At 37.1% G+C, this 26,221-nt stretch overlaps 1 protein-coding gene across 2 annotated transcripts in view; it reads right to left on the reverse strand.

Annotated features, from left to right (window-relative positions):
* The window catches only part of LOC149932551 (lachesin-like), a 44,634-nt gene that overhangs the window by 17,520 nt on the left and 893 nt on the right, over positions 1-26,221 (reverse strand). The gene's annotated exons all lie outside the window — the stretch shown is intronic.

The raw sequence follows: 26,221 nt of genomic DNA on the forward strand, positions 1-26,221 counted from the left end.
ATTACTCGCGACAGAAGCGACGCACGCGAAATTCAGCAACAAAAGTGAGAGATTCCCACCTGAAGCGTGTATCGGGTCTCGTTTTAAACTTCTTACCAATAGAGAAGACCTAACCTAATTCAGTATGTAGAGAAAATGTGGTAGGAGAAAGGGAAGGATTGAACGGGCAGGGTCAAGCGCGGGGTCATTTAATCAAGATCCTAGCTCCGCTAGGAGAAGGAGAGGGTACGTGTTTATTAGCGAGGCTCCCCAACAGTCTCCCAAGAATATTCCCCCAAGAAGAGAAAAAGGAGAAAGGTGGGTGGACAGATCCGATTTTCCTCGGCGCCGCTATAACGTTCTTTCCGGCAAACCACGTCGCTGGCGTATCGGGACGCTAATTATTTCCAGCGACCGCCGAAACTGCCTTTTAATTAGGCCGTCCCTCGACTGATTTCTCACCGCGCTGACCCATCCGCCTACCGGATTAGCTCGAATTATTCGACTATTCGTTTACTAGATAATACACGCTAATACACGCTGATTGACTATGTTTTCATGAAGGTAGGAAATGCGGATTTGAGGAAATCCCGATTTTGTTCTCCGCGGGGAGCTTTTTAAGAAACTCGTATTTGGACGTTTTCATGGAAGTCCACTCTTTACTTTCAAACGGGTTTCACACCCCAGAAACCTCTACACTTGGAATGTTCTTACTACTCTTTCGACTTCCTTCGGATAAGGGCAGCTGGCCGGTCGTTTAATTTTGCAGTAGCGCGTGATTACTCTAAACTCCAAGCAAATCGATCCCAGTTTAATGCTAAAAACTGATTTAGCTTTATTAATTTCCCAATTTATTAGCTTAGGAAAATTAATACGTCAACGAACACAAAACTCAATCCTAAGAAGGAAAAGCATTCTTTCGCTAAAATTAAGCTATATTCAGAATTAGGTTCCACTAAGCACTAACTTCTTCAAATGAGCCCAATCCTACTTTCGAGTGGTTCAGTTAATTTGTCCCCCCCCCCAAACGCTGTGTTCAAAAATTAACAAGTTGATTGAAAGGCACCCATTTTGCACCATCAGTAAACCATTACGCACCCATGAAGTTCAGTAAGAAATTGCAATTTCAAAGGGGGGGGGGGGCAACTTTATCCGAGCCCACCCCCCACTTCCATTTTTCCCTAACACTTGTTAACCAATCAAACGCACCATTATGCACCACAGTCGAATTAAAAAGTGGGGGCTAGGTTAACCCTAGCCCCCCATTCACCATTGGCATCGTAAATGGTGCCATTCAAACGCACCCATTACGCACCATTATGCACCACAGTCGAATCGTTACGCACCATACTAGTTACGGAAATAACTCAATTTTTACATTTTGATCTATCCTAAATTTTAGAAAACAGACATTGAAAGGGGGGGCTGGGGTTAACCTAGCCCCCCCAATTAATATTTGATGTAATGCTATAGGGATAAGGGTGCGTAATGATTCGACTGTGGTGCATAATGGTGCGTTATGGGTGCGTTTGATTGGTTAACAAGTTTTAGGATGAAGTTGGCCCCCCTTTGAGATTGCAATTTCTTACTGAACTTCATGGGGGGGTGCGTAATGGTTTACGGATGGTGCAAAATGGTGTATAATGTGTGCCTTTCAATCAACTTGTTAATTTTTGAACACAGCGTTTGGGGGGGAGGGCAAGTTAACTGAGCCCTTTCGAGTTCTTATCTATAGTTTACGTCACTGGGAATTTACCAGGTTACGGCCCCTTTTCCGCGGCTTATTTTAAATAAAAATTTAAAATATAAACATTGAAATGTTCGCGTATGATTACAAATACCTATTCGCAAAATTTACTAATTTAATCACGTCAACAATTAAATGTATTGTTTATATCTTTATATTTCTGCTTACATTTATTTTTTAATTTAACAAGTTGGCAAGCCAAAATATACCTCTCCTCGGAAGAATGGTCCCTAGTGGTATTAATTTCTCGACACGACCCCCAAAGATATCTCCGCAATTCAGAGTTATTTACGAAAAACGTATTCTCGGTTCAAACCCTGCCCGGTATAAAATTTTAATTTTAATTTAAATAATTGAGACGAAACAATCGAGTTTAATTTATTCAGAATATTATAAATTAAGTAGTTACAACAGCGAGTCAGACTTACTAACAAAACCATGCACAATTTAATTTAACCCTTTTTACAGTACATGTTTATCAGTTGAATATAATACTAAGCAAATTTTAATGAAAGAAATATCTACAGATGGTATTTGTATTTTTCTCGCTTACGAAATACTTGCCGCATCTTTAACGCTCATTTTATTTCAACGGTCGTAGACTTCCAGTTGTCGTTGTGACACATACCGCATGAAAAAGACCAATGCCGTCCAATTTCCAATATCATATAATGACTCGCACACCCAGGAAATCATTGACTGCGTTAGAAATCGTAGATATCCAAATATCCACACCAAATATATTTACAAGAAGCAAAAACCTTACCATCAACAAAGCACAGAGAGCCACTTGACTAACCGCCAGCTCTTAAAGCAATTAACGTTAAATTATCTTCTTTGAATTAACACAACTATTTAAAGGTCGTTAAGAATACCCGTAAATAAATAACAAAAAAACTAACAAAGTGGACCACCCACAGGGTCTACCCTTTAACCCTCTTATCTCAGCTGACTGCACTAAAACAAGATTTAACCTTTAAAAAAACCAGATTAGGCCTTCATAAATTCATTAATAAAAAAAGACTTTATTACCTATTATGCTTACGATGCGTGTCTTAATTTCAGTGAACCTAAGGAGCTATCGGTGGTTCTGTGGTAGAGCGCTCGACTGCCAAGCGGAATGGTCTGGGTTCGAAACCTGGGTGGCGCATTTGCTTTTAATCAATAGAGAAACGCTAAATTAGAATTTCTTCGATGCAATAATTTCAATTTCAATTCTATTTCAATTAAACCAAAATTTCGTACTCTATTAAATACGCTTCCGATAAAGCTGAAGGTCTAATCTTCAATAAGGCGTAACAAGTGTCGGTGATTCTGTGGTAGAACGTCCGCCTGTCAAGCAGGAGGTCTCGGGTTCAAATCCCGCCCGATGCGAACGTAAATTGATACTAAGACGAATACCGTGTACAACTGGTGGAAACCCTGCCATTGGACGTTGAGAGGTAGCATTACACTCCGCACTTGTTCCGTCCCAAAGTCATTAAGAAGAAGTTGGAGGGAAAACGCCCATATAAACACAACAGACTCAACATGCACAACCATCAGAATACAAACACAACAAATTCAACACTCACAACCTACGCATAAACATTACAAAAACGTAAAACACCAAACCGTCACGACGGTGAGCGAAAAACACCATCCAAACCAAACCGCAAATGAATCCGTTAACGCTCACCGTCACACGGTGGTTTTGCCAACCCTTCGAGAAACTGCGAACGCAGAAAACTCGAGAAACTGCGTACGCAGTGATTACACTTTGCACCGAAAATGCGAACGCGTTCGCAGGCCTGACAGACAGACCCACAGACCCACAGACAGACACGGTGGTTGTATAACCACTCCTAGGGGACTTTGTCCCCTCGGAGAGGTAAAAAGTGTCGTTAAAACCTAGGTTAAAACATGTGAAACCACAACCTTTTAGTAGTGCTCGGAATTATTTATTCATTATCATATATTGCGATATTTTTTTTCCTCATCGTATTGAAGAAATAAACTTGTTATGTAACCAACGATTTCGTTAATCTACTACTCATTCTACTTATTCAAATAAATAATTGTTTTTATTAAATTTTAGGTGTATCCACTTTCTTTTATTCAGCTATTTCATCTTGAAATATTACTATTTAAATTAAGGCTAAAAGTATTTATTAGTGAATAAAAAAAAGTCCGAGCACTACTTATTAGTAACTACATTTCCAACTTAATAAACCCCCAGTGTATCAAACACGTGTTCGTGCGTTTTCATTCGAAGAAAATCCAGATTTACCAAGGAAATACAGGTGCGTTTCCCGTATTTCAGAAAATACGTGTTTTCTCAAATACGAGCGTTTTCATTCAGCGTAGCACGGATTTAGAAATACGGATTTAGGAAATCCGTATTTCCTACCTCCATGAAAACATAGTCATTGACTACGTTTTCACGGAGGTAGTAAATTTGTATTTGGTGTAAACCGAATTTCTAAATCCGAGCTACATTGCGTGAAAACGCTTGAGTTAGAGGTTATAACACGTGCTTTCTCTAACACGGGTAATGGACCCGTATTTTCTCAGAAAATCCGATTTTTCTAAGCTTGAAAACGCGCGAACACTGATTTGATATGCTGGGGTTTTTTTTAGTTGGAATTGTGGGGTTGTTTTTGATCCATTCCTTCACGGAATTTCCCAAACAATTCTCTAAATACACTAGAAAGGGTGTTTCGGTTACATTATTTATTTCGACGTTTAGACTAAATTTCGATAAAAATAGAGCTAGAGCCGTTTTTCATTTTCTGCACAAGCAGAGCCCAAATAATTTTGCAGAGATGGAAGCTAATATAAAATTCTAAACAGTGGTTTTATCGTAGGGCTAAACCCGTGTCAAGTTTGAAAGTGGACTTCATGAAAACGACTAAAAACATGTTCCCACAAACGCTCCCCGTGGAGAGCGCAATTGGGATTTTCCGATTTCCGTGTTTCCTACCTCCATGAAAGCGTAGTGAGTACTGGTAGTTCTCGAAAACTACGGCCTATAGTCGCGAAAAAGTTTTAACGTCAGTGGATAGTAAAGCTGGTAAATTGGAACAATAGCCCAGCCACTCCCTTTCCCGACCCCCCTTTAAGTACTTTTTAAGGAGATTCCAATGGTGCAAAAATTATTCCCCGCAAAGCATTATTAAAAAAGTTATGGTTACTTAAACGAAAAGTGTAAGGTAACACTGTAGTCCTAGCTAAAAAAAGGTCTTTTAATCGAATTTTATAGCATCTAATACGGTTTGTGAAATGTTTCTTTCCTATCTGTATAGTAGCCCACCGTCATTTTAATCCTTTAACAAAAGCTTTGTTTCGGGCACCGTCATTTTAATCCTTAGACCCCACGTCTACTACAGCAGTATATTTCGAAAATTTTGTGGTCCTACTGGCGCCATCAGCATATTTGGCGAATATTGTGGTCCTACTGGGGCCATCAGCATATTTCGCGAATATTTCGGTCCTACTGGCTCCATTACCACTCCCAATAAATAAAGAAAGGCCGATTTTCGTCAGGGAAAAAACGGTGCGACGGCGAGCTCTCTTCGCCGCGGCGAGAATTCTACACTGAGAGAAATTCCTGTAGTTTTTACAGTGGTTTTTTTACAGTTTTGAATTGTAAATAACTTTTACAGTGTTTTTCTGTAAGAAAGAAAAACAGGAAAGTCGTTTTTACCGTAATACAATGAACGTCTGTAAATCTTACCAATGGGACTGTTATTTTCACTAAATTGTGTAAGAATTACAGAACTTTTTCTGTTATCTTTAATCCACAGTTTTATACTGTTAATATCACATAATTATTTTACAGATGGACTGTATTGTTTACTAGATAAGTACTGTTAAAAATACAGCTCCATTTTTTTCTTCGTCAAAGCGTTTTTTTTTCTGTAGATTTTACGGAAACATTGCAGGCACTAATTATTTATGTATATTTATTTGACTTGTGAAATAAAATGATTTCGAACTTATTCGGAAGTTATGGCTATTTATTATAAGAGGGGCGCCACTTCCTTTTAAAATTCTTTTGGTTGCCTTAAAGAAGTACTTTTTAAAATAAATTTATTGGCACAAAATTCTATATTTAGCGCAAATAATTTAAAGTATATATGTAATCTAAGTTTAATAAGTACTTCAGGGGGAACAAAAATGGGGCGAGGGGCCGATCCTTGATTATTAGGAAACCCTAGTAAGATTAACATCAAATCTGTACCTTTGGCAGTATAAAACTTAAAATCGTTAAATAATAATTAAATTTTTAGACATGATTATTAGGACGTTTTATAGTATACCACTCAAAAAGTATTTATCCGTAATTTTACAGTGGGAAATCGGCCAACTTTACATGCAATGTTTGTTAATAAATGAAACAATGTTTGTAATAAAATGGTATTCGTTGTTCAACCCAATTTCATTCTTGACCAATACTCGCAGTCACTGTCAGCTTACCTGTAAGTCTATTTGTAAAGGGTATGAGACCGTTCCCTCCCCGCGTTCACTAGTCTCAGATAACTCACAAACACAGCGCGTAACATATGTACTTTTTTAATACGTTTTGTAATTTGTAATACGAAAATACGTTTTGGTTTTATTTATTCGTATTTAGTACGTTTTAAAAATTTATGATATAAAAATACGTTTTGTTAGTTTTTGGCATATATTTAGTACTTTTTTAACACTTCAGTATCCCTTTAATTTATTTTTTTTAAATTCAAACTTCGCGCCAAATTTAAAAAACAACGAAAATTTGTTACATAGATTACTAAGCGGAAATCAAAAAGTACGTTTTTCCAAAAAAAATACTTGGAAAGTACGTTTTGTGATTGGAGGAAGTACGTTCAAAAAACGGCCGGAACAACACGTTTTTTAAATATTTTCTCGGTAAGACGTTAACATAGTAAAAGCATCTCCTTCGGTTCCATTCGGACGATAAAAAGTTCTAATTTAATCATGGCTGATAAAACGGTAAGTAATTTATTATTCTATTAGTCCCTTTAGTTCATATGAATACGAATATAAATTATATAATCTACTATAACAAATTAACTTTGGTTTTTCTTTGTATTTCTAAATAAATTTAAAAAAAATCGCGTGCCGGTATCGAAGATTTTTATACATCAAAAGCAATGATCTAAATTTACGGCTGGCTTGGATATACTACGTTAGTACATGATATAGAAAACAAAAATTTTAATTTTATTATGTAAGAATAAGACCTATAGTGCCGATTAGATCAGATACTGTTTTTACATTCACCGCCAAGTAAAACCTGATATTATTTCACAAAAATATACCAAATGGTCTTTAGAATTCTATACGATTTCATAGAAAGTTTTGTACGACGGGTTATAAAATAGTGTTAAATGTTTCTAAATTTAGTTATAAAGGCATGTTGCTATAGTCTGTGAAATATATATCCCCCTTATGAAGTGAAGACACACCCCCCTAATTCGTTTTTTGTTCCATTATCTCGAGCTTAAAGGAAAAGTCCAGGATGGTTTATTTGAAAGATCATGTTTAAACATACTAAAAAATACAAGCCTTATCTTATCTTTTTAATGACGATAAATTAATTTTTAAACGAGCCAGGAAGAAAGGGGGTGGGGAGAAAGTCTGGAAATTTAGTTTGTTTTTAGTTTTTTATATATGGTAATAATATTTATATACTTTATATTTTGTTCTTGAGTTAATATATTACGTAAAATGGTCTACATGGCTAGTTTAATAATATTGATTTTTTTTGTAGATGCATCGCAAGGATCGTCCCAGAAAATCGCACCGATGTTAATACAAAAGTCACATTTCTGACCCAAATTTTTTTTTCAGTTTGAGTGGATGTGATTATAGAAATGAAAAATAAAATGGATTTTGTAACAAAAATTTAAAAACCAAATAAAACTTTCAGTATAGTATACTCGTTGTATTTATATAAGAACAAACAATTATTAACAGAATATAAATCAGTGAAATTAAAACAGCTCAAAGCTGTGAAATGTACTATAGTTCTGAAAAAACGTAAGAAAAAAACACAAACACATGTAAGAAATGCAAATAAAAACAAAATTTATAACTGTATCAGTAAAAACCACAGAATAACAACACAAATAAAAACAATAAAATTTACAGTTGTTTCTGTCAAAAACACAGAATACCAACACAAATTAAAACTAAAATTTACAATTGTTTCTGTCATAATCACAGAATACCAATACGATAAAGACAGTCAAATGTGCATTTGTTTCTGTAAAAAAAAAACAGAACACCTACACAGATATAAATGGTAAAATTTACAGTTGATACTGTAAAAAATACAGAATACCTACACAAATATAAATAGTAAAATATACAGTTGATACTGTAAAAATACAGGTTTGAAAAACAGAAGCCCACAGTAAAATCTGCAGTTGGTACTGTAAGAAATACAGGTTTGAAAAACAGAAGCCCACAGTAAAATCTGCAGTTGATACTGTAAGAAATACGGGTTTAAAAAACAGAAGCCCAAAGTAAAATCTGCAGTTGATACTGTAAGAAATACAGGTTTGAAAAACAGAAGTACACAGTAAAATCTACAGAACATTTTATGTAATTTGGAAAAAACGGCACATCGGCTTATTATACAGTACTTTTCTGAAAACTCTACTAGCAGTCTTAACAGTAAAATTTACAGAAGTTTTCTGGCATCACGTGCTGCCAGAAATTTTCTGTAATTTTAGCAGAATTTTTTCTCTCAGTGTACGCCCCGAACCGTTCAGTTCGTACATCTTTAAAATTAGTATATCTTTGAAATTAATTATTTGCGGCTAATAATTTTGGCACCATTAGGTTCCCTTAATAAGTACGTTGGTAAGGTGTATCTAAAAAGTGGAAACTATGTGGAGGGGCTATTGTTCCAAATAGCCGTAAAGCTTAGTACAAAATATACCAAGATAATCACCCCAATTTAAATCGTCGAGAAACATGTAAATTTCTTTTTCAAGAACTGTCCGGGGGTCCTCCTCACGAGCGTCGTCCAGTGACGTCGCCATCATCAGATCTATTCTCGGAGCTCACGTCAGAATGTCCGGAAGTGAGCCATGAAAGGGCTGTCTTTTCCCCCACTAATGACCCCGTAAAGGTGCTTAAGATAAAAAAGAGAGTGTTCGGGGGCGGCTTTTAGGCGGATAAGAAAGGAGGGACTTCAATGTCGCCGGAAGCCGATAGTCCCCGATTATTCCCCGAGAAAGAGAGAGAACCTCGAATACCAAATAGTCGTAGATCCTTTGTGAATCTGTCAGTGGCGGCGAACCCGAAGTTACCCCCATTTGACGCGAAAAACGTCGGGCTATCTTCTCCGTATTCTTCGCGATAAAACTACGAAAAAAAAACAAGCTACAAAGTCCCACATCCAAAAGAAAGAGTGAAAAAATTACCGACACGTACGAGACGAAATTTCTTTCGAGGACGCCAAAACTCTTCGACTCAATAAAGGCGACGCGTACGTTCTAGGCGTTTGTGACCAGTGAAGACTACACTTGGAGCATCAATGCGCTGTCCGCCGTAACTTGATCCCAGAAGCGGAAACGCGTCTCAGTCGGAGTAAAGAAAAGAGAGATGAATAGATCACGATAACGAAGCTAAGTTAGAACGACCGCGTATGCCAATACCGGTTATCGGTCCTTTATCCTCGACAATAGAAACGTTTCCTCCAACCGGAAGAATTTACTATCTCTCCTCCGTTTTCTCTCTCTCTCTCTCTCTCTCTCTCTCTCTCTTTCTCTCTCTTTGGCGGGCAGACATAAAAGGATCCTTTTGGAAAGAATTCGACCACGGAAAAAAGCGATGGAATATTAGAGAAACAACTTCCGAAGGTTTTCTTGGCCATCGTACGGACTACGGCTATATAGCGATTGAATCGGTTTTATGACGTCCGCAAATAAACTCGAAAACTGTTTTCGCCGATGAGATTACCCAAGTGCCTGCTTCAACCATCCTCTATACCCCCCCCCCCCTCCCTCTCCCTCTCTCTCGATATATACAATGATGAAATTCCTATTCACCGATTTTTATGGTACGGGATGTTACGTAAGGCAATAAAAACAATTTTTAGACGACCAAGTTTTCGTTTGTGTTCGTAGTACGGAGAACTACGGAGAAGTTACGTTAAGTATAATAGACTTCCATTTGACCAAGTTCGAGGAACTACGCGTCTAAAAAATCACTCGCGTTGCTTACAAGGCCTAATTTCATTACCTTTCTGTAAGAAAATGAGTCAGTGATTATTTTAAAGGCCGAATAAATTTCAAATTACAGTTTAGTTGAGATTCCGCATTATTTAGACTTCGAATTCACGCCCCCGACAATGAAATTCAAGTTCGTTCTCGAGTTTAGAATTTAGAATGGGTATAGCGAGGGTTTTATTGGTAATTTAATATCACTGGATCACGTAAAGACGTTAAACATTTCGGCTCTCTCGATTCTGGAGCCAAATTATTCGATTCTACAACGCGGAATACGGCGAAATACGTGTTTTAAGCGAGTATATAGTACCATAATATATCAAAGAGACGCTTGGCCACTAGAAATTGAGTGTTCCAAATTCCGTGATGCGAATACGAGTGAACCACCACTGTTGTCGAACCCCGCGGAAAAGTGGCTTCAACCGAGGAGGTATTCTGGGTTACGAGGCAATTTAATATATAGCCCCAGCTTCATCTATAATCGCTTTAAGGTTTAGCGTAACAGCGTTGATAAAGGCAGGGTTTGAAGATAGCTTTGCGGCACGTAGACTTTATTAAACGCCTTAGTTAAACTTTAACCTTACTACGGAAGCTTTACCTTCTCTTTGCAAAGTGTATACCTTTACTGAAAGCTTAAATTGATCGCGGCCGTTATTAAAACGATATGTTAAGTCTAGTCACAAAACACGTCCGCTACGAAACAGCTCTCTGCTATAACACGCGAAACAAAAACAGTATGTTTGTACCGCAAACGTAGAAAAGTTTATTTTAAACGTTATAAAATTAATTGGTAAACAAAGGTAAAAACAGTCAAAACATTTAGCTTTTCCTAGAATTTTCGTGGTGATGACCAAAAAAAGTGACCACGTTAGTTATATTTTACTCCTAAGAAACCTTTACAAGACCGTATCCGATAGTGTGCAGTATAGATTGATACCTCTAAAAGTAGGTCGGGACTAGTGACCCGAATCAATTATTTAAATAGCACGAGTTAAAGTTAATGGAAAAGCAATATTGAAAGTACACGTTAAACCATTTGAAAGTCCTTTTTTTCTCAATAAAAGGCTCCGACGAAAACCAAAACCTAACAACGCGGTGAAATGGGTATCGATTTAAAAGGATTATTTTACAAACTAAACCCTTACAGGTTACTTTCGAACAACGTTAAAAGGGGTACAATTTAAATATGGCCAGCTCAATAAAGCGTCATTAAAATATTCAATATTAGCTAAAAGCCTAAATTCAATAAGTAAAATTTATATTTAGTTATTTTCGAATCAAACCATTAATAAACTTTGTTTTCGTTCCGTAATAAAAGAGAAGTCTTTCGCGATGTTTTGGAACTTCCGAGGGGACTAACACGATCTTATTACGTTGCCAAATCTAATAACGCGAGTGAATCTAGGTTCGCTATAGAGACTGGAGCGTTTTGGAGCCCACCGTCAGTTGACTCATAAAAGGGAAACTATCTCTGTCTCAGGCGTTGTTCGGAAGTTGTTACGCTCTCCACGGGGACGAATCAATTTGAAAGGCCGGAACTTACTATACGGAAAAGTTTTGAAACTCTTTTTAGGTCAAGGGTCAAATATAAACGTCATTCAACAGATGGTGTTGCTTACGAAACTGTTATCTGTTTACGCTATGTCTGGAGGTATGGAATGTACAATTCGATCGTAAAAAGAAGATTTTTAAAACTGTATAATATTAAAGTACGTAGCCATCTCTATGAATTATTAAAATATTTAACGAGACTTTCATAATAGTTACAGTTATTGTTTTGGGTCTGGGACTAAAACTGATAAAATATATTATACAACAGTGTCCGAATAGTAAGTTTTATGTATCAAAAAATATACATTTAAGGATTAGATAATTTAGGTAAAAAATAGATCAAGCGCCTGTAGAAGTGTTCAGCACGCGGTACACGCGTGTTCAGGAAAACGCTGACTACCAGGCTGGAACGAATAAAAACAAAACGCTCGACTTTCTTTAACTTACGATAAGTACACGCTTCTAAAATTAAATTAAAAATTACTTATATACGAGTATATCCAAGAGCACGGCATACTACACAAGCTAAAAACAATATATAATTCCTTCCCTGACATACAAGGGTTAGGAAAAAACCCTTAATTCTTGAAAGGAAGAAAAAAACGATTAAGGATGATATTTTTTCCAGCAACGGGTAAAATATAATACGTACAAAAGAAGTGACCCCAAAAGAAATTTAATTCGTCTCTCGTATAGATTGGTTGGTTCAATATTTGCTTATAGAAAGCCCTTTCGACATTTACGAAAGATTGTCCCCAAAGGGAAGTTATAAGTGGAGAATTGGGGGGAAGCGGGCTTTCTCGGATATATTCATAAGTCTCTGTATTGAGCTTCTAGCGACCCTATTCCTTTGATAAAAAGACGGGACGGGGGGTCAAATAATAAGCCTAATCCAGAGTGCCACCAAAGAAAAGTATTGAGCGTTATGGTCAACGATAGAAGCCGTCTTCCTCATACATTTATTTTTATTGACTAGAATTTCTAAAGGCCGGAGGAAATTGAATCAGCCAACAAATAATTGATTAAGAAATGCACCATTTTTTAGGGAATAAATGAAAAGACGTGTGATATATTTGGATTTGCTACAAATTAGGCTTAGTAGAACCAAAATATATATGACATAAGTCTTTTCTTTTAAAAACCGTAAACCAGGTTTGATCCATAATTATCCAATTTTGTTTAGGGATTTAATGATGTGATATATTTTGATTTGGTACAAATTAGGCTACAACCAAAATATATATATGATGTAAGTATTTTCTTTTAAAAACCGTAAAATAGATAGTAAAATAAAGTCTTCTAAGAATCGCGTTCATGTTTGATAAAGAAATATCCAATTTTGTTTAGGGATTTAATGATGTGATATATTTTGATTTAGTACAAGTTAGACTACAACCATAATTCAATAATATTATTCCATAAGTTTGTAACTTTGGGGAAAATTTTACTGAGAGCTAGTAACGGAGTGACGTCATCGCAAGAAGAAAAACTGCCCCTAGCGAGGCGCTGTCAAAGGCTACGTGTGACGCGTTAGCGAGCGGACGCAAAATGTCGACGAAGCCCGTAATGTTGTCTGTCTTGTGAATAGCTCTCAGTTAAACTTTTGCGTGGGAAGAATAGGAAGTGTCACACTTGCGTAATAATATTATACACTTATGCTACAACCAAAATATTTTTGTAAATCTTTTCTTTTAAAAACTGTAAAATATAGAGTAAAATAAAGTCTTCTGAGAATCACGTCCAATTTTGTTCAAGGATTTTATGATGTTATATATTTTGATTTGGTACAAATTAAACTACAACCAAAACATATTATATATGTAAGCCGTTTGTTTTAAAAACCGTAGTGTATAAGAGTTTTCTAAGAAAATCGGCTTCATCCGAGACAATATCGGCCGATTCTTCAAATTTTAGACATGCCGCAAAATCCCCGGACACACCCAAGTTTCAAGTATTTTTTCACGTTGCCCTGGGGATCCATCAGATAGAATTTCGCCGTACTCGATCTTTCTTGGGAAATAATTTCCAATGAACAAAAATGGTTTAATTAAAGTGACAGAATGAGGTTTTTTTCGTGGCCAAAGTGCTTGGAAATAAGAAAAAATGACGCTCGCTTAGCGCGAAAGACTAATCGAACTTTTATGTGTTAAACACGGCTTAACTAACGACCTACAAAATCGACTTTGTTCCCCAACCGCAAGATGAAAGGGGAATATTGTGATACGTCGATTATTTTATTAAAAAAGTTTGCCCTTTATTTGAAAAAAAATGCGACCTGCTAATTTTTAATATATTTAACGATATAAAAAAATATAAAATTTAGTTTGAAAAACGTATAATTGAAAGGCGTTATTTTAAAAGCACGCTTGTTGGGATATTAATTTAAACTACGCCAAAATAAACGGAAAATCAAACTCTTAAAACTTCAAAAACAAAAATAGTTTCAGGCGTCAGAGTTTAATTAAAATATTTAAGGAATAAACTGAGGAATATCTTGAAGAAACATCCTGCTGCAAAGGCTCCAATAACCTGACCCGCCCGTGTGATAAAATCTGAAATAGGCACTCATAATGCACCAATTCGCACCACCATTTTTAAATTTTGCACCAGTGTCGTTCTGAATGAATTTAAATTTTAAATTGGGTGGGCCAGGTTAATGCTAGCCCATTATGAAATTTCCGACAGAAATATAGCCTATCAATAGGCACCCATGATTGCACCGTTACGCACCACCTTCTTTATAATTTGCACCAAACCAGTCTCCGAGATATTCGCATTTCAAAATGGGCGGGCCAGGTTAATGCTAGCCCGCCATTTTAAATCAATCGGTTTATTTTGCGGTGTACTTCAAGGTATACAAAATTGACAGTTGAGTGCCAAGTCATCAAGCGACTTTTAACCCTGGCAGGCAGTACTTATTTAAAATAATAGTTAATGGATAAATCAACAAAAAAGAACAACGACAATAAAAAATTAATATTACACATTAAAAAAATTCGCTAATACTAGCTCCTTAATTGTTTTTCTGACAGCATGAATAGTAGGACATTCTTTTATAAGGTCGTAAATCATATTATATTTCTTGACACCGTTATAAAAAATAGAATTAAGATTCTTAGAAGTCAGACAATGTGGCAGAGATAAATGGATATAATGTCTAGCTGACCTTCTTGACGAATTTAATTCAAATAATGGTGTCGTTTCAAAGGAGAGATTATAATATATGAACTTTAAGTTACAGAATTCGATTACATCATGGAATTTTAATAAAATGTTTATGAGAAAAAGCCATTTTCTTTATTTTTTCAATGTGTGGGGAAAGTTACTCAAATTAAATCTGTGGACTGCTCAAACTGCGTTGGTACTAGAAAACGTGTAGAAGCAGCTTTATTATTCAAGGAATATTCTTTTGATATGACTCTCGAAATCAATATTACTAAATAATTTGATAAGAACCAATTTGTAATAAAATATGAAAAAAAGTAAAGCAAATAACTGCGGATATTCTGGGATACTTTTGGAAGCCAAAACCGATTGGGATGGAAATGAAGCGATTTTGGAAAAGCGTCTAGCCTTATCAAACAATTAGTTCAAAGCCCAGGTGCGATCTTGGAGGAATAATTTTAGAAAGTTCCAAGTCAGCCTGTCACGAGGGATTAACTTGTCCGGGAACGAAAGCCGAGGCTTAAGAGCTTGTTCGAGGGAGGTGAGATTCTTCGCGCGCTTCAACTTTGGCAAGATCGCGGTCTCGGAACCGAAAGAGAGACGCAAGATGAAAAGAGAAAAAAATAAAATCGGCCAAAGAAAACAAAAGTACCAAAGCAGATGTTCAACAACATTTTTCCTAATATTAGGTCAGAGATAGATAGTTTTTGCTCCCTATTCGCGATCACATACAGGCCCCCCTCCCCCGTTATTATACCTCGCCGGTTTCTACCTCTCCGAGGGGACTTTGTACCCTAAGAGGGGTTATACAACCACCGTGTCTGTCTGTCTGTCTGTGGGTCTGTCTGTCAGGCCTGCGTTCGCATTTTCGGGGCAAAGCGTAATCACTGCGTACCCAGTTTCTTAGAATCAGAGAAAAAGTTTTTCCAAAAGCACCCTCTTTTAGTCATTGGGTGTAGTATAATTTTTCAATCAGCAGGGATTCGAACCCGAGCCCTCTTGCACGACAGGTGAGCGTTCTACCGCAGAACCACGGATACAGTTACGCTTCACTAAAAATTAAAAACTCTTCCGAGGAGAGGTATATTTTGGCTTGCCAACTTGTTTTCAAGGTACATCAAAAATATATCGCGAAAAAAAAAGATAAGGGTAAAAAAATGTGTGTGAAAAGAAATATGTGTTCTCTGGAGAGGAGGGTTATTTTTCTAGTTTTTTTTTGTTCTAGATAGGCCGACGACTAACGCTTCGAGTGTATATGGCGACGGGTACGTGAGCGTTCTCCGGCGAGATCAATCGTAAAACACCACACGTTTTACAGCCTCATAAAGCCTTTATACGTAATAAACAACGTGCAAACTCGCGTGGAATCCGACCCCGAAATGGATATCTTTAATCTACATATTCATTAATCAAATTATTTGCATTATTATTATTATTTTTAAACTAATTTGGTAAAGGGAATAAAATTGGACCAATTCATTAGAGTAAATATTTTAGATATAATATAATAATAATAATAATCAGCTAGGCTAATCACCCAAGGCACCACCTTAGGCCTAAGTCATCAAGCGACTTTTAAAGCCATTAATTCAGGTGGCCGGGTTACAATGCGTAGGAGGGTGGTGGCCAGCCCTTCGTGACACGCGAGCCAACAGCCCCTACACTAACTATTACCGTTAACCTCAACATGTTTTTATGGAAGGGGAAACCGAAGAGCTCGAGGGAAAACCCCATAAACCAGCGGGGAGAGAACTTGCTAACTCTACGCAAAAGGACTTGTTCCGAGTTTTCACCCATGGATAAAAATGGATGATGTATCTTCGATGGCTAGAGGCAGGTACCGAGGGGCTAGTCACTCTAGTAATCAGGTGTGCAATTCGTAGGTTATCACGGGAAATCGCTAAGAAAATCACTTTAAATCACCGAGAAACTGTGATAAGTCAGTGGAAATCACTGAAAAAACTAATGAAAATTGAATCAAATAAATATTTACCGCTTGGTTTTTTTTAAATGGTTTTACTGTATTTTCACCAATTTTTTCTATTTCATAAATTATTTTAGGAGTACCGACATAAATTAAATGTGATCTCGTTTTTAGAAAATCTGTGGCTCCTTTAGATACTAGGAGGAGATTATACACTTCCATTAGCATTACTACCGCTTGTATTGCTTTTCCTGACGATGTAAGATGTATTTCTTACAGAGCGTAGAGATATTTACTTATTTACAAAGCACATTTTCCTGATTTTAGAGCTTTTGTAAATGTTGCTCGTTATATTTCGAAAACGTAAATATTTCAAGCGAATAGCATTAGACAGTAAATGGTTCCTTATCTTCAAGAGATTTATTACATACTTCTAATAAGGGCCTTCTTTAGTCGGGTTAATATTGAATCATACTAGTTAAGGGCCTTCTTTAGTCGGGATAATATTAAAGTATTCTGGTTAAGGGCCTTCTTTAGTCGGGATAATATTAAATCATTCTTCTTAAGTGCCCTAGAACTTTAATCGGTATGATATTAAATCATTCTGGTTAGGGCCTTCTTTAGTCGGGATAATATTAAATCATTCTTGTTAAGGGCCTTCTTTAGTCGGTATAATATTAAATCCTTCTGGTTAAGGGAATTCTTTAGTCGGGTTAATATTGAATCATACTAGTTAAGGGCCTTCTTTAGTCGGGATAATATTAAATTATTGTGGTTAAGGGCCTTCTTTAGTCGGGATAATATTAAATAATTCTTGTTAAGGGCCTTCTTTAGTCGGTATAATATTAAATCCTTCTGGTTAAGGGCCTTCTTTAGTCGGGTTAATATTAAATTATTCTGGTTAAGGGCCTTCTTTAGTCGGGATAATATTAAATCATTCTTCTTAAGTGCCCTAGAACTTTAATCGGTATGATATTAACTCATTCTGGTTAAGGGCCTTCTTTAGTCGGGATAATATTAAATCATTCTTGTTAAGGGCCTTCTTTAGTCGGTATAATATTAAATCCTTCTGGTTAAGGGCCTTCTTTAGTCGGGTTAATATTGAATCATACTAGTTAAGGGCCTTCTTTAGTCGGGATAATATTAAATTATTCTGGTTAAGGGCCTTCTTTAGTCGGAATAATATTAAATCATTCTTCTTAAGTGCCCTAGAACTTTAATCGGTATGATATTAAATCATTCTGGTTAAGGACCTTCTTTAGTCGGGATAATATTAAATCATTCTTGTTAAGGGCCTTCTTTAGTCGGTATAATATTAAATCCTTCTGGTTAAGGGCCTTCTTTAGTCGGGTTAATATTGAATCATACTAGTTAAGGGCCTTCTTTAGTCGGGATAATATTAAATTATTCTGGTTAAGGGCCTTTTTTAGTCGGGATAATATTAAATCATTCTTCTTAAGTGCCCTAGAACTTTAATCGGTATGATATTAAATCATTCTGGTTAAGGGCCTTCTTTAGTCGGGATAATATTAAATCATTCTTGTTAAGGGCCTTCTTTAGTCGGTATAATATTAAATCCTTCTGGTTAAGGGCCTTCTTTAGTCGGGTTAATATTGAATCATACTAGTTAAGGGCCTTCTTTAGTCGGGATAATATTAAATTATTCTGGTTAAGGACCTTCTTTAGTCGGGATAATATTAAATCATTCTTGTTAAGGGCCTTCTTTAGTCGGGATAATATTAAATTATTCTGGTTAAGGGCCTTTTTTAGTCGGGATAATATTAAATCATTCTTCTTAAGTGCCCTAGAACTTTAATCGGTATGATATTAAATCATTCTGGTTAAGGGCCTTCTTTAGTCGGTATAATATTAAATCCTTCTGGTTAAGGGCCTTCTTTAGTCGGGTTAATATTGAATCATACTAGTTAAGGGCCTTCTTTAGTCGGGATAATATTAAATTATTCTGGTTAAGGGCCTTCTTTAGTCGGGATAATATTAAATCATTCTTGTTAAGGGCCTTCTTTAGTCGGTATAATATTAAATCATTCTGGTTAAGGGCCTTCTTTAGTCGGGATAATATTAAATCATTCTTGTTAAGGGCCTTCTTTAGTCGGGATAATATTAAATCATTCTTGTTAAGGGCCTTCTTTAGTCGGGATAATATTATATCATTCTTGTAAGGGCCTTCTTTAGTCGGGATAATATTATATAATTCTGGTTAAGGGCATTAAATCATTTTTGTATACTATATACTTTACGCAAAGGAAAGTGTTTGTATTGAGTCGCTCAGTACAGTCAGCCCTCAGAGAGTCAAATTTCTAAATCGCGAGGTTTTAAAAATATTAGAACTATAGTGAGTTGCATGCAGGCTAAGAAAGACAAAATATATAGTACAATCGGCGCAAGGATGCCTCAGATCGTTTCCGGTCATTCCACCGCGCGAAATTTGAATTTGGCCATTTTACGGTCAAATTCGAATTTTGCTCTTTTTGTCGTCTTTTAGCGCCATCTAGAGACCAAAATTGGAATCTTTATTTTTTAATTTCATAATTGTGGTGGAGAGCAAATTTAAAAGATAAGGCATTCCTATCATTCTTAAATTTAAAATAGTATGTATAATTATTTATTTTTGTAAATTTATTTCTACGTCTTACCAGTTAAATCAGCAGTTTCTTTTAAAATAGTTACCACGCTTTCTTGGGGGTAACGTTGTCTTAATGAGCTATAGACGTTTAAAATTATATTTTTATCTTTACTTGTTAACAATAAACCTTTATCATGCTTTTTATAGTAACCTCTTGGGCTATTTAAAATATTTGGAGCTTCAATTATCGAACCTTCTTTAGCTGTATTCAGTAATTAAATTCGTGACAACATGAAATTAAAAAATAGATTCCAATTTCGGTTCCTGGATGTCGCGAAAAAACGATGAAACTCACGAAATTTGAAATTGACCGTAAAGTGGTCAAATTTAAATTACGCGCGGTCGACTGGCCGGAAATGATCTGAGGTATCCTTGCGCCAACTGTACTATATATTTTGTCTTTCTTAGCCTGCAACTCACTATAGCTTGAAATCTATAATAAAGAACAGAAGGATTATACTTGGGTTGGTAAATAACATTTAATAATTCGACAGGAGAGCTGAAAAGCTGGCCTACTGCCGATCTTGGATAAAATATAAACTTAGTCAGCCATTATTTATCGGTAGTTTAAACAACCTAAAAATTTTGCGCAAAATGTTTATGCCAGATAACGATAATAACCGGCCACGGTAAATCAAAATAACCGAACTCTTTCAGCCATAAATTTCGCGTACGAACGCGAAAAGTCATAAGCAGAGCTTCATATTTTACTCCAACAGGGTTTAAAAATAAAATCAGGCCGTTCCTTCTCCATATTTCGCCTTATTACGACGGGACTCTTACTCTTAAAGTTATATTCGTGAAAGTCAAAACACCTGCGTATCTCCGAAATTGAATAAAAGGGGAAGCCGCATTCCGGCAAAAATCGCGGCTGAGATTGCGTTCCACAATCAATTTCGTACCTTCTTAATAGTCGAGAATCTCGGTTGAGATAAAAGCGGGTGCTTTAAAACGCGGGCCAGGATGGCTTTAAAGCGAAGATAAGAAAGGACAATAACCAAAAGGGGAGCGAGATTTATTCGGCCAATTATACTAAAAGACTTATCCGCCCCTGTCAACGGGCGGCGAGCGAAGGCGAATATGGAGAGGCAGGCTTCACCCGTTCCCCCCGCTCGCTTCCCAGCGGCGGTTCGGCTCGGATTTAGTGGCCTTAAGGCGTAACGGCCGATGCCAGCCAGTCGCGGCTAATTTAATCCAGTTCCGACAGATATGGGTAGCGTACGTTCGAAAGAGGAGACTTTTAATAAGAAAACGAGTACCGGTAGGTCCTAAATGGCCAATCGGGTCGCGAAATCCGCTTAAAAAGAGAAGTAAGGGTCCGCCAAATGATTAGCCTCCCCCCTCCGTTTCCGCCACTTCGAGCCAGTGGAGCCAGAATCGCCAGTCTCGGATACTAATGATCGGCTTAAACTTGATATTAATTTGAATAAATATTTCACTAACCTTTTCGCTGTCCGACGGACTAAGAATAGAACTTAAGTTGGTTCTCGTTTAAGCCCTAAGTAAACTACGAATTAATTACATTTTCCAAGACGCCGCTTAACCGCTTTAATATAGTAATCTAGAAAAGGCAGCTCAGGAGCTTCAAAGCGGCCAGCTTCGTTTCATTGCTCATTTATCGTGATGTTTGTTAGCTTGATATCCCGCGTTCTAATTAAAACTACACCCCTGGACGCGAAACTGCTAAATTGGCCGAAACATCGCGACGGTTCAAAGAACAAGTATAATAACTGGCTACATTCAATTTAAGAAAACTTTAATATAATTAAAATACAGGGTGTTTCAAAAGGTTATGCAACAAGCGCAAAACCAAGCAGCAGGGAAACGCGAACATTAAGGTTTGGGTTCGTGTGATAGGTGAAAAAGGACTTTGTAAACAAATCGAGATAACCAGCGTAAAAAAGTGAACTTAAACAGTATTTAAAGTCCCTGCTGCCTGGTTTTGCGCTTGTTGCAGCCTATTTCCAGGGGCTAGTAGGCCTTACTTGGAAGCTCTCTGGCGCTCTTTTAACTCATCGTAGGAAAATGGGAACAAAACAGGCATACTTCTCAACTCACCCCCTACAACTCATTAAAATTTTTGTATAACCTTTTGCAAGAACCGACGCGACTGAGAACGAACAAACGGGTATTTTACGTTTCCAAGACGTACTCTTGCTCAAATTTTGTAGGCGGAGCTAATTTTACAGAGAAGTCTTAGTCGCCATCTGTGGGTCATTATCGTAACGATTTTTAAAAAAAGTCATAGGTCGTTTCGTCCGCTGCCTTTCTATAAGCCGGGAAAATGTCGCCTGGGGATAAAACTACTAAATCACCAGATAAAATAAAGTTAAATGTGAAATATTTGAACGGAATTAGTAGTGTAACTGAAATTTTAGACGATAAAATATATTTAATGAACGGATTTAATAGCGTTTTACTGAAATCCTGGAAAGAAACGACAAGGCTTAAGGGGGAAGAATACAGTAAAAGCCTCTTTTTAGTTCAAGCTGAGCGTTTCTGTTTTAACAATTACATAATTTAATTATATTTTTATTATAAGGCTGAACCTTCCTCTAGTGCTTAAAATAATTTTGATAATTCTAATATTAATAGTTAACGAGATATAAGGTCCTAACAAAAGGCGCTTGCCCAACTTGTTTAGCTCCGGGGGTCCGAATTAAAACGTAATAACTTAATTACTTTTAAATTTAAAATTGTAAAAATTATTTTAGGCACTAAACAAGAGGTTGTTTTACACTTAAATATTAATTTTATAATTTAAAATACAAAATTAAAAGAGTTCAGCTTGAAATAGCACGAAAGTAGACAATGGCCCCTGTAGTCTTCCCCCTTAATGACTCATCTGCTAAAACTGGTAGTTGTTCCTATTTTGAAAACCTTACATTATTCCTTAGGAAAACGTGCATTGAAATATTTGCCTTTTCAAACACCCTGTATACTATTTGTGAGATAGCTTCGTTATGGTTCGTCCTGTACAATAATTAACAGGCCCAACGAGAGAGGTGGAGAAGCCGGTAAAAATTTACTGGGCCCGTTTAGCCTGGGGGGCAGGTTTTCGTCAAACGAGGTATGAGGCTAATGGATATCTACAGCAGACAAGGGCTTTTATGAGGGCTCTGGTCTAGTCAAACGAGGTATGAAGCTATCTCCAGCAACAGTGACTTTTACGAGGGCCCTGGTTTAGTCAAACGAGGTATAAAGCTATCTCCAGCAACAGTGACTTTTACGAGGGCCCTGGTTTAGTCAAACGAGGTATAAAGCTATCTCCAGCAACAGTGACTTTTACGAGGGCCCTGCTTTAGTCAAACGAGGTATAAAGCTATCTCCAGCAACAGTGACTTTTACGAGGGCCCTGCTTTAGTCAAACGAGGTATGTGGCTATCTCCAGCAACAATATCTTTTACGAGGGCCCTTGTTTAGTCAAACGAGGTATAAAGCTATCTCCAGCAACAATATCTTTTACGAGGGCCCTGCTTTAGTCAAACGAGGTATGTGGCCATCTCCAGCAACAATGGCTTTCACGGGGGCCCGGAATTATCGTTTTACAAGAGCCCGGGCCCTGCACTCTCGACGGTTCATATAACGAACCCTTTTTGTAAGAAATGCCATATTTCTACACCGCATACGTAATACGAACATCTACCACGAGTAAGCGTAAATCAATGCGTAGCTAAAACGGGGAGATAGTAGCGGCTGCGTGCGTGACAGCGACAGCGTAGAATGAGAACACGCGACTACTTGTTATGGCTTTGGAATGTTTCTCGGTTGAAAAAATACAAGTGGTATATGCGCGAAAGGTCGGAAGCCCGAGAGGGGGGGGGGGGGGGTGTAGCTTTTATAGTTTGAACGAATTCAATTTGCTAGATTGGATTAGGGGACGCGCGGTGGATGGCCTTAAGTCAAGTCCGCCAACTGTATTGTACTTTCGAGAATGGCGTTAAACCTAGCACGTCAATGGGGGGGGGAAAATTGCAGTACGTGTTCTTCCACCTAGCGCCATAAATTCGCCTTTTGGATTTGTTTGCATTCCCCATTTGAAATATTAATTCGAGCAAATTAAATAGTTCTTTCGACACCTAACAGTGGTTCTCTTTAACTAACCGCGATTCAAATTTGGTTGCCTCACTTTGTTTCCCTTTATAATTTCCATACAATTAAATACGCCTTGATTAACTCCAGTTGAACACGCGAAATAAATATAATCTACTCTTCATTAATTACGACCAGAAGTAAATGAACCGAAGTTATCAGTCTGCTATACTCCCCATGTTGGAGGCGTTTTCCTTATGAAGTTACATTTTTACCTCGAATTTGAAATTTTGTGCACTCCTGGACCGAAAAAAAAACGTTTTTGTTTTTATGAAACCATTTTTTATACATATAAATAGCTATACCCACAATTCCCTACTGCAAATTATTACGTCAAGAGACTGGGATGGAAATTGGCTTTTATTTGACTCGATTTTCTCATCATTTTCATAAGGAAAACGCCCTCCGATTCTGAGCACTATTTCAAAAACTTCGGTTAATTTACTTCTGTTACGACTAAATGTCTTGATGATTAAATAACGCGGGAAGCGGGTAACGACGAAGGGCTTCCACATTTGACTTGGAAATTCCCATTTTTATCCCTCGCTATGTTTTGGAGTTTTTAACACTAATTTGTATAAATATTCAGTTTAATTCTGAAAATAATTCCAAATATAAGGTTTTATTTATTACAAAATTACTTACATTTGAATAATTTTGCAAAAATATATCCTCAAAAGTCGCATTACTATTTAACGTATTGAAAATATTTTTTACATCTGTGACTCATAACATATGAAAATACAATTAGAGTAGACTAGATTCAACAGGCAATGTTATCAGAAAAGCTGAAAAATCCCTTTCTTCCCATGCAAAGAACACTTTTCCCTCATCCCCCCCTCACATTTCCCGTTTTCCCTCTTAAATTGCATTATTCCCTTTTAGCATTTTGGAAGGTTGAAAATCCCGGAAAAGGAAAAAAGTCGGCGCATGTGGAAGCACTGGACGAATTACTTCACTTCATCTGGCTCGGAAGAACGAGTACAAATTATTCCTTTAAAACATTGTGATCTCGAAGTCAAACACATCAAACGAATGTTTACCGAGGATAAAGTATTTTTTAATACTACCATAAGTAACATAATAAACATAAGTATGACACTTCCCATTCACCCAATGCAATTTTTTTTTATGATAGTCTATTTCGCCAATGAAAACGTAAACCATTACGTACCGACGGACTGACAACTCTCCGCGAACTGCTCCTGGTATTTGAAGGATGCCCGGAAAATCGCCGATGTTCCCCCGGCAGCCTTTTCGACAGACCAGCCAAGGCCTATTGAAAATTGCTTTCAAAAGTGTAAATAACGCTTACCTTTGGAAAATAATGATGAATTATAGAATCGGAAGATAAAAATGACTATTATAAACACTGGCTCCACTTCAAAAGTTATTTATTTTCGAATTTCAAACCTAAACGCGCGTACGCTCGTTTTTCTCGCCATCAAACTAACTATTTTGCCACCGGAAAGAGTAGGAAGGGAAGAGTTTCCTGTTCGGAAACTTCCTATTTCGCAATCATTCCATGACAGACTATCATTAACCGAATGTGTTTACAAAAAATAAAACAATAAAAAATTAAAAGTATAAAATGTTTTTATCTGCGTCACGAGCTTAACCTTTTTAGTGCTTTATTGGTGCTTCAAATTCCGAAAGGTTTCGCGACTTCAGTGCGTGCCCTTTACCTTCAAGAGCTACAGCTAAGTGACGTAGACAAAACATTGTCACATGACCTCCAGTATTTTTTGTAAACACCTATTCGTTCTGTGCCATACTTATGGTTATTATGTTACTTATAATACTACGTATAACCAGAACTTTTTAATACATATCTTAGGAAATAAGTATCGATCTTGGCCATAATAACGAATCATGGGGCACGAATTTCCCGGAAAACCGCGGATATCGACACCGAATAATATACTTCTGGTATCACAAAACAATTGGAAAAAATGTCTTTAATCCGAAAAAGGTTTGACCTTTGCCAAAGCTCAACGGTACACTTCTGGGAAGAAGGGTTTGGCGAAGAGGGCTTTTCCGGAAAACAGCACGGTTTATTCAATTCTGGTAAAAGCATAAAGGAATGGTGAGCCCGCGTCGGTGGCCCATAAAGATCTTTCATTTGACTCCCGGGGATTGTCGTCGGAAGCTGAGACTGTCACGGGGGAAGCCCAAGAGAGAGAGAGAGCAGTTTGAAGCGGATATCTCTTAAAATCTACGACGGGGGTTTTACAATGACCCTCCGAGGAAAATATTTCAACCGAAACCCGTAAATTTCCGAATATTTCGGCAATGAAATTTTTAAAGGTCGCGGATCGTCGAGGAACTTTGACTCTCCGAATCTTGACGCGTTTTATCGTCACCTTTAAATTGTAAACAAAGACCAAGAAAAATATTGCTTTTTAACGTAGTCGCTTATCATTATTTTATCTTCGCAATATATTCGAAAAACTATCTGAACAATAACAAAAATAGCGCAATTTCTTTTCACCTTCACGTTTTCGTACGAATGAATTGGCTCTCGACTACGTACCAGTTAAATCGTAGGTGTACCAAGATAGACCTCTCTTTATCTTTTAGGTCAAAAGAAAGATTTAGATCATTTTGAAGTGGGGGGGTGTCTATTGAATTATTGCACCCAATCGCGCGAGATAGAACAATGAAGAATTGAAGATACTTTTTTTCAGACCAATATCGCTGGATGGTCAAAAAATTTAGTAAACGATTTCCGTGACCTTAAAAATGGGTCACAATGAATAAAAAACGCTCCACGCGGGCGGTTATCTTCGCCGCAAATGACGAAGGCCCGTAAGAACCAGAATATCCAGGCAGAGGTTGACGGGGAAAATAAAAGCGGAGAATTCCACTAGAAACCCTTTCGTAATAAATTCTCC

The sequence above is a fragment of the Leiobunum rupestre genome, chromosome 8 (assembly GCF_980474605.1).
Source record: "Leiobunum rupestre chromosome 8, qqLeiRupe1.1.hap1, whole genome shotgun sequence".
Lineage (NCBI taxonomy): Eukaryota > Metazoa > Arthropoda > Arachnida > Opiliones > Sclerosomatidae > Leiobunum > Leiobunum rupestre.